The sequence below is a fragment of the Heterodontus francisci genome, chromosome 5 (assembly GCF_036365525.1).
Source record: "Heterodontus francisci isolate sHetFra1 chromosome 5, sHetFra1.hap1, whole genome shotgun sequence".
Classification (NCBI taxonomy): Eukaryota; Metazoa; Chordata; class Chondrichthyes; order Heterodontiformes; family Heterodontidae; genus Heterodontus; species Heterodontus francisci.
In genome coordinates this window covers 75,702,422-75,716,298 of record NC_090375.1, presented here as the reverse complement: position 1 = coordinate 75,716,298, position 13,877 = coordinate 75,702,422, and the positions used below count along the sequence as shown (strand labels likewise).

At 42.0% G+C, this 13,877-nt stretch overlaps 1 protein-coding gene across 4 annotated transcripts in view; it reads left to right on the top strand.

The window, feature by feature from the left end:
• The first annotated feature begins 4,234 nt into the window (after nucleotides 1-4,234).
• LOC137369917 (NEDD4-like E3 ubiquitin-protein ligase WWP1) overlaps nucleotides 4,235-13,877 on the top strand; it is a 170,367-nt gene continuing 160,724 nt past the window's right edge. For 3 of the 4 annotated variants that reach the window (XM_068031653.1, XM_068031651.1, XM_068031654.1), the window contains exon 1: nucleotides 4,235-4,348. The gene's annotated coding sequence lies outside the window, so the exon portion shown is untranslated. Of the gene's footprint in view, nucleotides 4,349-7,449; nucleotides 7,555-13,877 lie in introns of all 4 variants that reach the window. The other variant, XM_068031652.1, reaches the window with a different exon arrangement.

Below are 13,877 nucleotides of genomic sequence, written 5' to 3'. Positions count from 1 at the left end.
TAATTATCCTAGCTATACAACCAATCCATCTTTGCAATAGCCTTGTAACACTGATCATGGATGTTCAATGTTTCATGAACTAAAACCCCCAGGTCTTTCTCATGCTCAGAAACTTGAAGCAAACAATCGTCCATAGTGTGCACATGCCTGGAATTATGGTCCAAATGCATCATGCTGTATTTGTCTACATTGAAAGACAAAAGTTATGGGCACATTCTCTAGTATGTACGGATCCACCTGCAGACTATTTATCTTGTCGAAGATCCTAAATTCTATCTTGTGGAATCAGCAAATTTGTAGACTGTTCTTCTAATGCAGTCATCCAGATCATTAATAAGGATAAAGAGCAAAATCCTATCACAGATCTCCCCAACCTAAGATCTGCCACTAGCCCTACAACATACAAAGCTTACTTAGCAGCCTTTTGTGCCTAGGGTTTTTTTGGCATGGCTTTTTATTCATACATTTATTCATGAAAATGGTTTTAGAAGTATTCAATTTTTCATCTTTGTTGCAATTATCCCTGCCTAGTAAGCATCAAAAAGTGGGCAATTATAATGCACACATTGTAAAGAAACCTGCCCAATTTCCCTTCCATTTAAACTAATGGAAGAAAAAAATAGAATCATAGAAATCATAGAAATAAGATTCTAATTTTTCTAAATTAGGCAGATTCCTTTACAGGCACGTGCTCTGACCTGCCCATCTTTCCAATATTTGCTGCACCCCATTGTTTCAGTAAACCTGAGAGCAGACCTAAGGAGATCTCCCTCATCTCATTTGCTAGAACAATTAAATCCTCTGTAAGAAACAAGGAAAATCTGGAATTAATTATCCTGAATGCAGCTAACCTGGCGCTGGCTGTGATCAAGGAAGCCCAGTTTTGGGAAGGGGTCCTGCAACAGCCGACGGTCCACTATTTGCATATGCAAAGATCCTAATGCCTGCTCCAGACATAGGGCCTGGATGGCAGTATTTCAGCCTTTTCCAATACGGTGAGCGGTGCACTTCCAGCACGGAATGTATAGGTCCACACCACTTGCCATATTGAATGCTTATGCACCCATTTGCACCTATACAACGTGCACAATATCAATGAATTTCTAAGCCATGGACTCCAATCAGATTCCCAGGATGGTTAACTGAGAGGTACATTTGACTGTCAGCTTCAGATCTGGTGACTCCAGAAGTGCCAGTGTGAGGGAGTCAAGAATTGATGTTGGTGAGGGATTGGGCCTTCAGAGAAATAGAGTTTCACGTCTCCTAATCCAGCTGGAAAGAGGAGGAGGTACCTACCACTCCCTCGAAGCACAGGCCAGCCAAAGGGACATATGACAAAGAGACGCGTGACAAAGTGATGTACTCTAATGGAAGAGGAGCACGCATTTCTACCCGAAATTGAGACTCCAGCAACCACACCCCCCCCCCCCTCCCCAACTCAATTGGCACCAATATTGCACCATTGACTTCTCCAGAGGAAGAGGCAATTCCACCAAGCACTTCCCCCAGCACCACATTTCCTGTTGAGGGAAGAACTCTTAACTCCTGAATGTGAAGGAGAAAGGTCTGAGACAGGGTCCAATATCCTGGTACCAAAGCAACTAAACTTTCACCACCAGAGTCTGCTTCGGATCCACAGGTTATCTCCAACAGTCTTTTTGTGGATGTGAACAATTTTGTCCTTCTGGTGTAGTTGGTCAATCGTGATTGAAAGGCATTCAGTCCCTTTACCCTATTGCTAGGTTCTGTACCAGAGGAGTCATGCTTTGATCTGCCATGGAGTCCAATGACCTGACCCCTAAATCTCACTGCCCTGAAGGAAGGAGACCACTCAACTGCTGCTCAGGGTTAAAAGGAATATCTTTGGCTCTATTTCCTAGGGATGAGAGACTGAGATGGATGCAAGGACAGCTGCTGTAACCAGTTCTTTCAAAGCAACCTGCAAAGTGGGTGGTTAATGGAATGGAGAAAGATGGCAAGTCAGCCAAGGGTGCAGAGGGTCTGCTTCTAGAAAGGTGGTTGACTGCCAGAAGTCCTTTTCCACATCTGCCCTCAATCCCAAAGGACATTCACAAATTTGTGACAAACAACTTTACCACAGAAGCAGGATGCTGCTGGATTTGGATGAATGGCGGAACCTTCCGATGTTAATTTGCCCACGTAACATGTAATAGACCAGAACACAAGTCCAGCTGAGCTTTGCCATCTGCAAAAGTTCCTCACTTTTGAGGAAGTGGAGGTTAGAAAATGACTGTGCTGCCTTGATCACTAGTGGTGTTGGTGGTGATATAAAATAAATAAAAGAAAAAGGTACAATTCTAAAGGGGGTGCAGGAGCAGAGGGAACTGGGTGTATATGTGCATTGAAGGTGGCAGGACAGGTTGAGAGAGTGGTTAATAAAGCATACAGTATCCTGGACTTTATTAATCAGGGCATAGTGTACAAGAGCAAGGAAGTTATGTTGAACTTTTTCACGCAACGAGTGGTTAAGGTTTGGAATGCACTGCCTGAGAGTGTGGTGGAGGCAGGTTCAATTGAAGCATTCCTGTTATATGAAAAGGAAGAATATGCAGGGTTACGGGGAGAAGGCGGGGAAATGGAACTGAGTGAATTGCTCTTTCAGAGAGCTGGTGTGGACGCAATGGGCCGAATGGTCTCCTTCTGCACTGCAATAATTCTGTGATTCTGTGATAGCACTTATGTATCGCACTTCCATTGGCAGCCATGCTTTTGGCTGCCATGGCCTTAAGCTCAGGAATTTCCTCCCTACACCTCTTTACCTTTCTGACATTCTCTTATCCTTTAAGATGCTTCTTAAAACCTACCTCTTTGACCAAGCTTTTGATCATGTGTCCTGATATCACCTTCTGTAGCTTGGCGTCAAAACTATTTTTATTGATAAAGCGCTCGTTAAGCACTTTGGAACATTTTGCTACTGTCATGAACATGTGCAATGCCGAATGATATTTTTTTAAACCGTTGGTTGGAAACCTGAATTAAACTTTAAAAAGAAAGGAGAGAAAGAACTTGAATTAAACTTTAAAAAGATAGCAACTAAAATAGCCACCGCAATTGCATCAAAATACCTCACATACCAAGGTATCGAGGTGGAGACAAAAGTCTGGGTTAATCAACCACCAGAACAATGACTTGTGAATTTTGAATGAGCTACCTGCCGCACATCCATTAACAAGACATTCAAAGCCATCTTGGAGCATTAACACTGGTGGAGACAGCCCATCCATAATTGCCCTTGAGAAGGTGGTGGTGAGCCCCATTCTTGAACCGCTACAGTCCAAGTGGGGTAGGTACACCCACAGTGCTGTTAGGGAGTTCCAGGATTTTGACCCAGTGACAGCGAAGGAATGGCAATACAGTTCCAAGTCAGGATGGTGTGTGGCTTGGAGGGGAACTTGCAGGTGGTGGTGTTCCCATGCATTTGCTGTCCTACCAGGTGATAAAGGTCGCGGGTTTGGAAGTTGCTGTCTAAGGAGCCTAGGTGCATCTTGTAGATGGTACACACTGCTGCCACTGTGCGTCGGTGATGGAGGGAGTGAATGTTTGTGAATGGGGTGCCAATCAAGCGGGCTGCTTTGTCCTGGATGCTTTCAAGCTTTTTGAGTGTTGTTGGAGCTGCACCCATCCAGGCAAATGAAGAGTATTCCATCATGCTCCTGACTTGTGCCTTGCAGATAGTGGATGGGCTTTTGGGAGTCAGGAGGTGAGTTACTCGCCGCAGCATTCCTGGCCTCTGACCTGCTCTTGTAGGCACAGCATTTATATAAGAACATAAGAACTAGGAACAGTAGTAGGCAACTCAGCCCTCGAGCCTGCTCCGCCATTCAATACGATCATGGCTGATCTCATCTCGGCCTCAACTCCACTTTCCTGCCCGTTCTCTATAACCCTTCAACCCATTACTAATTGAAAATCTATTTCCTCCTTAAATTTACTCAATGTCCCGGCATCCACCGCACTCTGGGGTAGTGAATTCCACAGACTCAGACCCTTTGAGAGAAGTAATTTCTCCTCATCTCTGTTTAAATCTGCTACCCCTTATCCTAAAACTATGAGCTCTTGTTCTAGATTGCCCCACAAGAGGAAACATCCTCTCCAAGTCTACTTTGTCAATCTCCTTAATCATCATCATGCTCAATCCCCCCTGCGCGCCCCCGTGTCTCAACTGCGCGCGCGCGCCGACAGTGGTGGGAGCGCGAGCGGCGAGTGCGTGCGCGGTGCCGGTGACGCGGAGTGAGTGTCGGTGCCGGAGATGGGAATCGGAGAGCGGGGTTGAGGCGTAGGGAGCCGGAGCCGCAGCGCCTGGGAGGAGGGGGAGGCCTCTAAACAGGTGAGAAGCGTAGGCCCGGCGACTGGAGTGACGGCGGGGCGGCCGTTGTTTGTAATTTGGGGGGTGGGGGCTCTCACTCGGTCACTGCGGGAGCGACAGTCGGGCACGGTTCTTCCCGGAACTCCGGGCTGTCAGTGATGAGGAGGCTGCGGCCGGGCCCCCCGGGCCCATGCGAGCCGGTGACGGGAGGCCCGCTGTGCGGCAGACGGCCCCAACCCCCGAGTGTGTCGGGGACTCCCGGGTATCGGCCCAGAGGTATCTCCCTCTTGGGCCGAGGGGAGGGGGATGTGGGGGTAACAGAGACCCGCAGCCGGGCTGTAGCAGCGTTTTCGATCCGGCTTTGAGCCGAGTTTCAGGGCTCGCACTCAATCCGGATTGTGCACAAAAAAAATTAGTTATTAATAAAACTTATTGTTAAATGGCTGGAAATTTGCAGCACCATCTCTCTCTGGGACTGCTTTATATCGCTAATAAATGGATCGCAGGGATTGTACTTCGCCTGGTCAGCACCCTCAGATACTCGGAGGCTGGGTCTGCCTTGGTCTGTGCTCGGGATTGCACAGAACGGTCTGGTCTCTCACCCGGGGTTGGGGTGGTCGGGTGTTTGTGAGGAAAGGACCACTGCAGTTCGAACTGCATGCTGCCCGACTGGCAATCACAAGTGTCCATGACCATGACGAAGCAGCAGCACGTCTCGTTACTTGTAGATGAGTATTTTTGATCAAAACGTTTCTCCATCTGGGTACTGGTAGGCTGTAATCCAGTGGTTGTGTTGTAATTTGAGAGAGAATGCCGTTTGAAAGTTTTGCCGTTTGACGAAAGCATTTTCTCAGGATGTTTTTAAAATGTTTTTTGGACTCCTGTCAGCTGTAGATGTGCCATTTCCCCCCACCCCACTCTCCAATTGCATGTAAGGTCCCAGATCCGAGTATTCCTGGATGCCTCTGCCTCTGCTGACAGAAGTAAAACATTGCAGCATCTCTTTTCTGGGCCTTTTGTAGGCCCAGTGCTGTCTGCAAGAGCACAGCCCGACGTGCTCTTTACAGTTTTGTAATTACTGTGTACTGATGGATTTTTAACTCTCCCTTATGGGGAGAATTATAGTCGTCGTCGTGCCCTGTCCGTGCCTAAATGATAACTGACACAAATTAGAAATAGCCTTACAAATCTTTATTGAATTTTATAGATTGTCTTTTTTTAAAATAGTTTGCTTCTGCAAAATCAAAGCATAACATGGCATTTAAACATAATTACTACAGGAGGGAGTGTGTAGGCAACAAAGCCCCCCATTTTTCTTCCATGTGTTTAGTGTTTTAATTTACTGATGGTTTTGTTTTTAACTTGTGATTACACTGAAGTCATTGTTTGTCAGCAGTCACATTAAAAGTCCAAAATATTCTTTGAAGCTAAAGCTGCATCCTTAAATTATAGTTCTTGAAGATGATGCCTATGATATTAATTCATTTAAAGCTCATGCTAAGTATTTATTTTGAGAGATTTTTCTGACAAAAGCATGATCCGTCTCAAGGCTAGTGCCTGTATTTATATTGCTGTGTCTGTTTTTCATACATAAGCCAGTTGAAGCTTACTTTGCCGTGGTCACCTAGACGATTATGTTAAGTTGCAGACATTTGCTAGATCTGCTATCTTTGTGGTATAGGAATGTATGAGCCCTTTTGACCACAGGGATTGAGATTACAGCTTGTTCAGTTACTGCATGTTGCCGTTGATGCAGTTTTTTTGCTGTTAATGTACATAAACTGCATTTATGATCATCCTTAATTCATTTGCCTCTAACTCGGGAAAGGGTAAAATTAAATAATGAGAAGACATGCAAAAAATTTCTAATGTTTTGACACCTGTTTAGTTCTATGTTTCTTAAAAAAAAAGGTGCATAGACTCAAATTAATTGTCACTTATCAAGGAATATAAGTACAGTACAATAACTTTTCAGTTTATTTCTCTGCCGCAATAGGCTGCAAAGAAATGAAGATGATTTAAAATAATGCAAACCATTGAGCTCTCAACCAAGAGTCAGTAGCAGAAATTTATGTTGATTGACATAGCCCTACAATTCTGTATGACTTTTGTGCATCCTTGCTCTGTGTGAATTGAAAGTAACTGAAAACCCTAATTTGAAGATGAAAACAAAACAATGTTTTGAGAATGACGAGAGATTGGAAATGCATGCATTCATAGAGGCTTGGTTGTCCATGTACATAAATTACAAAGTTAACATGCAGATACAGCAAGCAATTAGGAAGGTAAAATGGTATGTTAGTTTTTGTTACAATGTGATGAGAGTAAAGAAGTTTTACGACAATTGTGCGGGCCATTAGTGAGGCTATACCTGGAGAATTGTGTGCAGCTTTGGTCTCCTTAGCTAAGGAAGGACAAACTAGACTAGTTCCTGGGATGAAGGGATTATCCTATGAGGATAGAGTAGACTAGGCCTATTTTCCCTGGAGTTTAGGAGAATGAGGTGATCTAATTGAAATATGTAAAATTCTTAAGGGGCATGACAGGGTAGATGCTGTGAAAATATTTCCCTTGGCTGGAGAATCTAGAACGCGGAGTCACAGTCTCAGAATAAGTCGTTGAGGTGAGAATTTTCTTCACTCAAATGGTTGTGAATCTTTGGAATTCTCTACTCCAGAGAGCTGTGGAGGCTCAGTCATTGAATATATTTAAGACAGAGGTTGATAGATTTTTGGGTACTAAGGCAATTAAGGGATATGGGGATAATGCGGGAAGATGGAGTTAAGGTGGAAGACCGGATCTTATTGAATGGTGGAGGGGGCCTCCTCCAGCCCCTATTTATGTTGTTATGTGGTGTTTTGATCGTGAACTTACTTAAAACATATTTTGACGTCACACAGAAAATATTGTATGAAGGCAAGGAAGCTTGGGGAAGTTGTGATTTTTAAAAATAGAAATGCTGAAAGCAGTCATATTAACTTAACCAAGTTGATAAGCATAGATGTTCTTAAAAAAACTGAAAATCTGAAAAAAAGAAATTCTGGAAACATATGTAAAGTGAAAATACAGGATAATGTTTTGGTACAAACCTATCATCTTGTTTAAAATTTTCCAAAAATTAGCTCTTGCTTGAAAGGTGAGGTGAGATGGAGAGAGAACAACATCCCTGAAGGGACAGGAACAAAGGAAGTTGGTAAAGCAGAGGTCAGGGAGAGAAAAATTGGAAGGTGAGTCACTTGGTCCGATCTCATGCTCCTCCTCGTGGTCAACTTGAGTGGTGTGGGAGAAAATCACTTGGCTAGCATCTTGGCCAGAAATGGTGCATGGCCTTGAGAGATGTAGGGAGAAAAACATAATATACAAAAATAGAAAAAAAATCATTTTCATACTATATGTGCATCTTTAAACTTTGTTATATTGTGTGTATGTTATGAAGTATGATGTGCTCAGTTGTAAGACTGTTCACAATATACTTGTGAAAACAGATGAATTCTAATATTTTCCATATAGCATTGTTGCATCATTTTGCAACACTACTTGGAGAAATCAGTGAAGTGATGTTACTCATTACACTGTTTGTGAGAGTACGCTTGTACAGACTTATAAAATTGACACAGATGTGAAAAGAATCCAGACATTTTTGAAAAAATATTAATATTAGACACTGGCCTGAAATTGGATGTTTGGAATTTATTTCCTTTAGTTAAAGTGATGACAATTTTATTTTTTGTTCACTCTTTGCAACAGTATATTCAAATTAGCCATGCAGGTGTTGCATTGAATTTGATTGGTAGTAGATGTTATTTATTTGGCAAGGGCAAGTGAGTAAAGGCAATTACTGTTAGGTCAGCCATACCAAGTGCATTGATAGCTCTATCCAAACACCAGTTCATTAGTTAGAAAAACACCTGCTTTTGGTGCAGAATATATTTTCATTTGGCTTAAAAAGATAATTGAAAGGATATGTTTTGTGTTTTAAGCAAAACTTTTTTTTAATCATATATATGAGTGAGATTAGTTTTTCCTCTGTAGGAAGGTATAGATGGTGTACTAATACTTTGACTCAAGTATGTGTTTAAATTTTCATTTGAAAAAAATCGTGAATTTCAGTGCCATGTCTTTCCAATTGGCTTTTTTAATTTTTATTTTATTTAGAGATACAGCACTGAAACAGGCCCTTCGGCCCACCAAGTCTGTGCCGACCAACAACCACCCATTTATACTAACCCTACAGTAACCCTACAGCCAACTGTGCAACAGCCCCAACAAACAAATTTCTCTGCAGCACCTGTGGAAGAGCCTGTCACTCCAGAATTGGCCTTTATAGCCACTCCAGGCGCTGCTTCACAAACCACTGACCACCTCCAGGCGCGTATCCATTGTCTCTCGAGATAAGGAGGCCCAAAAGAAAGAAAGAAAAAGAAACAGTAATCCCATATTCCCTACTACCTACCTACACTAGGGGCAATTTACAATGGCCAATTTACCTATCACCTGCAGGTCTTTGGCAGTGGGAGGAAACTGGAGCACCCGGCGAAAACCCACGCGGTCACGGAGAACTTGCAAACTCCGCACAGGCAGTACCCAGCATTGAACTGGGTCCCTGGAGCTGTGAGGCTGCGGTGCTAGCCACTGTGCCGCCCTGATTCAACAGTAACCTTAACTTCTGGATCTTTTGAACTGACCTTGTTAGTGGAACGGATGGTGTAGCTGGGAGATTAGTGTTAAAAAATAACAATAGCAGCAAGTATTCTGTAAATGGGCAAAATGGTAACTGATCACTATATCTAAATAAAATTAGATTGTTGAGTTTAATGGTCATAACAAAAGTGACTTTTGTCACCAAATATCTTTACTTGGGAAATAAAACATTTTTTTCAAGCCCCACTCAATACTTATGTATTGTGCTTTATCATGATGAAACTTCTCAAAACATTTTACATAGTGACTTGTATATCCTTGCATGTATGTTGTATGGAGAAGTAGAGTGGGTGACTTTGTCTTTATTCTTGGTGCACCTGAAGAAAAAATCTGCAACCACCAATAATTCTAGATCTCAGAATCTAATGCAGAGTCATCCTGTTGAGTTTATACTGTCAATTGTAAACCAGAGTGTGCTGGAAATAGGAAATGCTTTGGTTTGCAGTTGACAGTATAAACAGGACATAAATGACACACTTAAACTCTTAAGTACCAAATGAGATAAATGTAATAATTCACTGCAACACACTATAGTAAAGGCAGAACATGTAAGTAGATCCAGATTGATTCTAATCTATTGATGCAATTTTTAATTAGAACATTAGAATGTATTAAAATGGTGAGACAATGAAGCCAGTTACATATTCACTTATTACATTCTTGTATTTTTAACCTGGAAAAGTTGTGGAATCTGTTTGGCTTCCTGGTTATTTTCCTGTGTTTAGTCAACTAGGACAGGCTCAGATACTCTAGGGTAATAACTGTGTACTTCTCCCCTCCTACTGCATCTTACTATTGTCTGCATGTCTCATAGCAAGTGTTTACCCAGAACTAATATATTAAGTGTTATCTTGGCTCAGTTGCCTCTGAATAAGAAGGTTGTGGGTTCAAACCCCACGATGGACTTGAGGACTGAATTCAGGCAAATACTTCACTGCAGTACTGGGGGAGGACGGTATTGTCAGAGATGCCATTTTTGGCTGATCTGTTAAACTGAAGCTCTACAAAAATTTTCATGGGGCAATTCAAAAAAGAGCAGAGTTCTCCTGGTGCCTGACCCACACTCCTTCATTATCTAACATCATTAAAATAGATCTGCTCATTCATTTGATGTTTTTGGGATCTTGTGGATAAACTGGCTGACATTTTGGGCTATATAACAGATAATGTACTTCAGAAGCAATCCAATGTTTGTAAAGCAATTTGTGATGTCGTAAGGCTCAGATAAAGTGCTTTATAAAGGGCCACACAAAAGACTTGATAGCAAAATTGAAGTCCATAGAATTAAAGGGGAACTGGCAATGAGGATATGAAATTGACTGCTAGATAGAAAGCAGTTAGTTGGAGTGAATCATTGTATATTTCCCTCCAGTCCAAAAAATAGTGATGTCCTCTGGGCTTGGTATTAGGACCACTGCTCTTTTTGATATATATTAATGAGCTGGACTTGGGAATGGGAGCATAATTTTTAAGTTTGCAGATGACTCCGTGCTTGGAAATGAATTAAGCTCTGAGATGAATAGTAGCAGACTTTAGGAGAATGTAGACAGACTGGTGAAATGCTCAAGCATACGGCAGATAAAATCTAATGCAGAGAAGTTTGAAGTAACAGATTTTGTTCGGAAAATTGAGAGGCAGTATAAACTAAATTGTCCAATTTTAAAGGCGGTGCAGGAACACAGACACCTGGGGGTTCACGTATAGACATATTTGAAGGTAGCAAGACAAGTTGATAAATCTGTTAGTTAAAATGCATAAGGGTCCTTGGCTTTATAAATAGATACATAGCGTTGCTGATTTGGGAGGCAACAAGAAGTTCAACAATATTGGTTATGCCTCAGCCAGAGTCCAATTCTTGTCTTTAGAACGAATGTCAAAACCTTGAAGGAGAATTGCTAGAATGTACCAGGGATGAGGGTTTCAGTTGTGTGGAGAGACTGGGGGTAACATTTGCAATTCTTTATTCTTCTGGCTGCACCCAGGAGTCTAAGGAAGACTGGAAAATTATGGCTAGTGCCTCTGCAATTTCCACTCTCACTTCCCTCAGTACCTCATGTATCTCAACCGGTCCTGATGCTTTATCAACTTTAAGTACAGACAGCATGTCCAATACCTCCCATTTACCAATTTTAAATCCTTCTAGTGTATCAATTACATCCTCTCTTACTGTGACCTGGGTAGCATCTTCTTCCTTGGTAAAGACAGATGCAAAGTATTCATTTAACACTTCAGCTATGCCTCCTGCCTCCATGCATGAATCCCACCCTTGGTCCCTAATTGGCCCCATTTGACCTTTTGCCACCCTTTTGCTATTTATATGCTCAGAGAAGACTTTGGGATTCCCTTTTATGTTAGCTACCAGTCTCTTTCCACACTGTCCACTTCCCCTCTGAACTTTCCGTATTCAGCCTGGTTCTCCATTGTATTATCCACCTGACATCTATCATAAGCACATTTCTTCTTTATCTTACTATCTACCTCTTTTGTCATTCAGGGATCTCTGGATTTGTTTGCCCTACCTTTCCCTTTCGTGGGACGAGACCTTGACAGTGCCCGACCTAGCTCTTCTTTGAAGGTAGCCCATTTTTCAGGAACCATTTTTCCTGCCAATCTTTGATTCCAATTTATCTGGCGCAGATCCATTCTTAACCCATTGAAGTTCGCTTTCCCCTAGTTAATTATTTTTACTCTGGATTGTTCTTTGTCCTTTTCCATAGCCAATCTAAAGCTTATAATTCAAAGATCACTGTCCCCTAAATGTTCTCCTACTGACACTTGATCCACTTGGCCCACCTCATTCCCAAGAACCAGGTCTAGCAGCGACTCCTTTCTCATTGGATTGGAAACATACTGCTATCAATAATACTCTTAGCCCTATCTGTCCTTAACACTATTACTATCCCAGTCTATATTGGAATAATTGAAGTCCCCCATTATAAGTACTCTATAATTCTTACATCTCTCTGTAATTTCCTTGTAAATTTGCTCCTCTACATCTTTCCCACAAGTTGGCGGCCTATAGAGTACACTGAGCAATGTAATTGCACCTTTTCTGTTCCTTAGTCTAGCGAAATAGATTCTGTCCTTTACCGTTCTGGAACATCCTTTCTCTCCAGCACTTCTATGCTTTCCTTAATTCGGCACCCCTCCCCTCTTATTTTAATAGATTAATATTTTTCTTTCATTAAAAGAAGCGGCTTTAATATTAATTTGAGAATAGTAAACTTGAAGATTAGGTGAGTTAGAAATCAGCAAAGGGTGACCAAGAAGTTGATGAGGGTAAAATAGAATATGAGTAAACTAGCCAGGAATATAAAAACAGGTTTTAGGAGCTTTTACAAGTATATAAAAAGGAGAGTAACTAAAGGAAGCGTTGGTTCTTTTATAGACAGAGACAGGAGAAATGATCATAGACAATGAGGAAATGTCAGACATTGAACAAATATTTTGTGTATATCATCACAGTAAAAGACACCAAGCAGCTAATAAGAGTGTGGAACTTGAAGTAATTAATATCGGCAGAGGGAAAGCATGAGCGAAACATAAGGGACTAAAAGCTGATAAATCACCAGGACCGCACAGTGGCGGCACAGTGGCGCAGTGGTTAGCACCGCAGCCTCACAGCTCCAGCGACCCGGGTTCAATTCTGGGCACTGCCTGTGTGGAGTTTGCAAGTTCTCCCTGTGTCTGCGTGGGTTTCCTCCGGGTGCTCCGGTTTCCTCCCACATGCCAAAGACTTGCAGGTTAATTGGCCATTATAAATTGCCCCTAGTATAGGTAGATGGTAGGGAAATATAGGGACAGGTGGGGATGTGGTAGGAATGTGGGATTAGTGTAGGATTAGTATAAATGGGTTGTTGATGGTCGGCACAGACTCGGTGGGCCGAAGGGCCTGTTTCAGTGCTGTATCTCTAAACAAACAAACAAGACCTGATGGCTTGCATCTGAGTGTTCTGAAAGAGGTAGTTGCAGAGATAGTGGATGCACTGGTTATGATTTTCCAAAATTCCCTAGATTCTAGAATGGTCCCAGCAGATTGGAAGTTAGCACATGTAACACTGCTATTCAAGAAAGGAGGGAGAGAAAAAATGGGAAACTATAGGCCAGTTAGCCTGACATCAGTTGTCAGAAAATGATGGAATCTATTATTAAGGAAGTCTTAACAGTGCATTTGGAAAATCATAATATGATCAGACAGAACAGCATGGTTTCACAAAAGGGAAATCATGTTTGACAAATTTATTAGAGTTGAAATTGTAACTAGTAGGGTGGATAAAGGGAATCCAGTTGGTCTAATATAGTTGGATTTTCAAAAGGCATTCGATAAGGTACTGCACAGATCGTTAATGTACAGGATAAGGGCTCATGTTGGGAGTATTATATTAGCATGGATGGATGGTTGATTAATGGACAGGAAACAGAAAGTAAGGATAAACTGAGCATTTTCAAGTTGGCAGACTGTAACTGGTGGGGTACCATAAGAATCATTGAGGCCTCTATTTACAAATTATATTAATCTCTTAGAGAAAGACACCGAGAGTAATATATCCAAGTTTGCTGACGGATATAAAGCTAGGTGGGAATGTAAGTTGTGGGGAGGACATGCCGAGGCTGCAAAGAGATACAGACAGGTTAAGTGAGTGGGCAACAAGTTGGCAGATGGAGTATAATATGGGGAAGTGTGAAGTTATTCACTTTAGTAGTAAGTATAGAAAACCAGAATATTTTTTTAAAGTTGCTCAGAGAGACTGGATGGACTCATAGAAGGAACACAAAGTTGGAGTGCAGGTACAGCAAGCAATTAGGAAGGCAAATTGCATGCTGGCCTTTATTGCAAGGGGATTGGAGT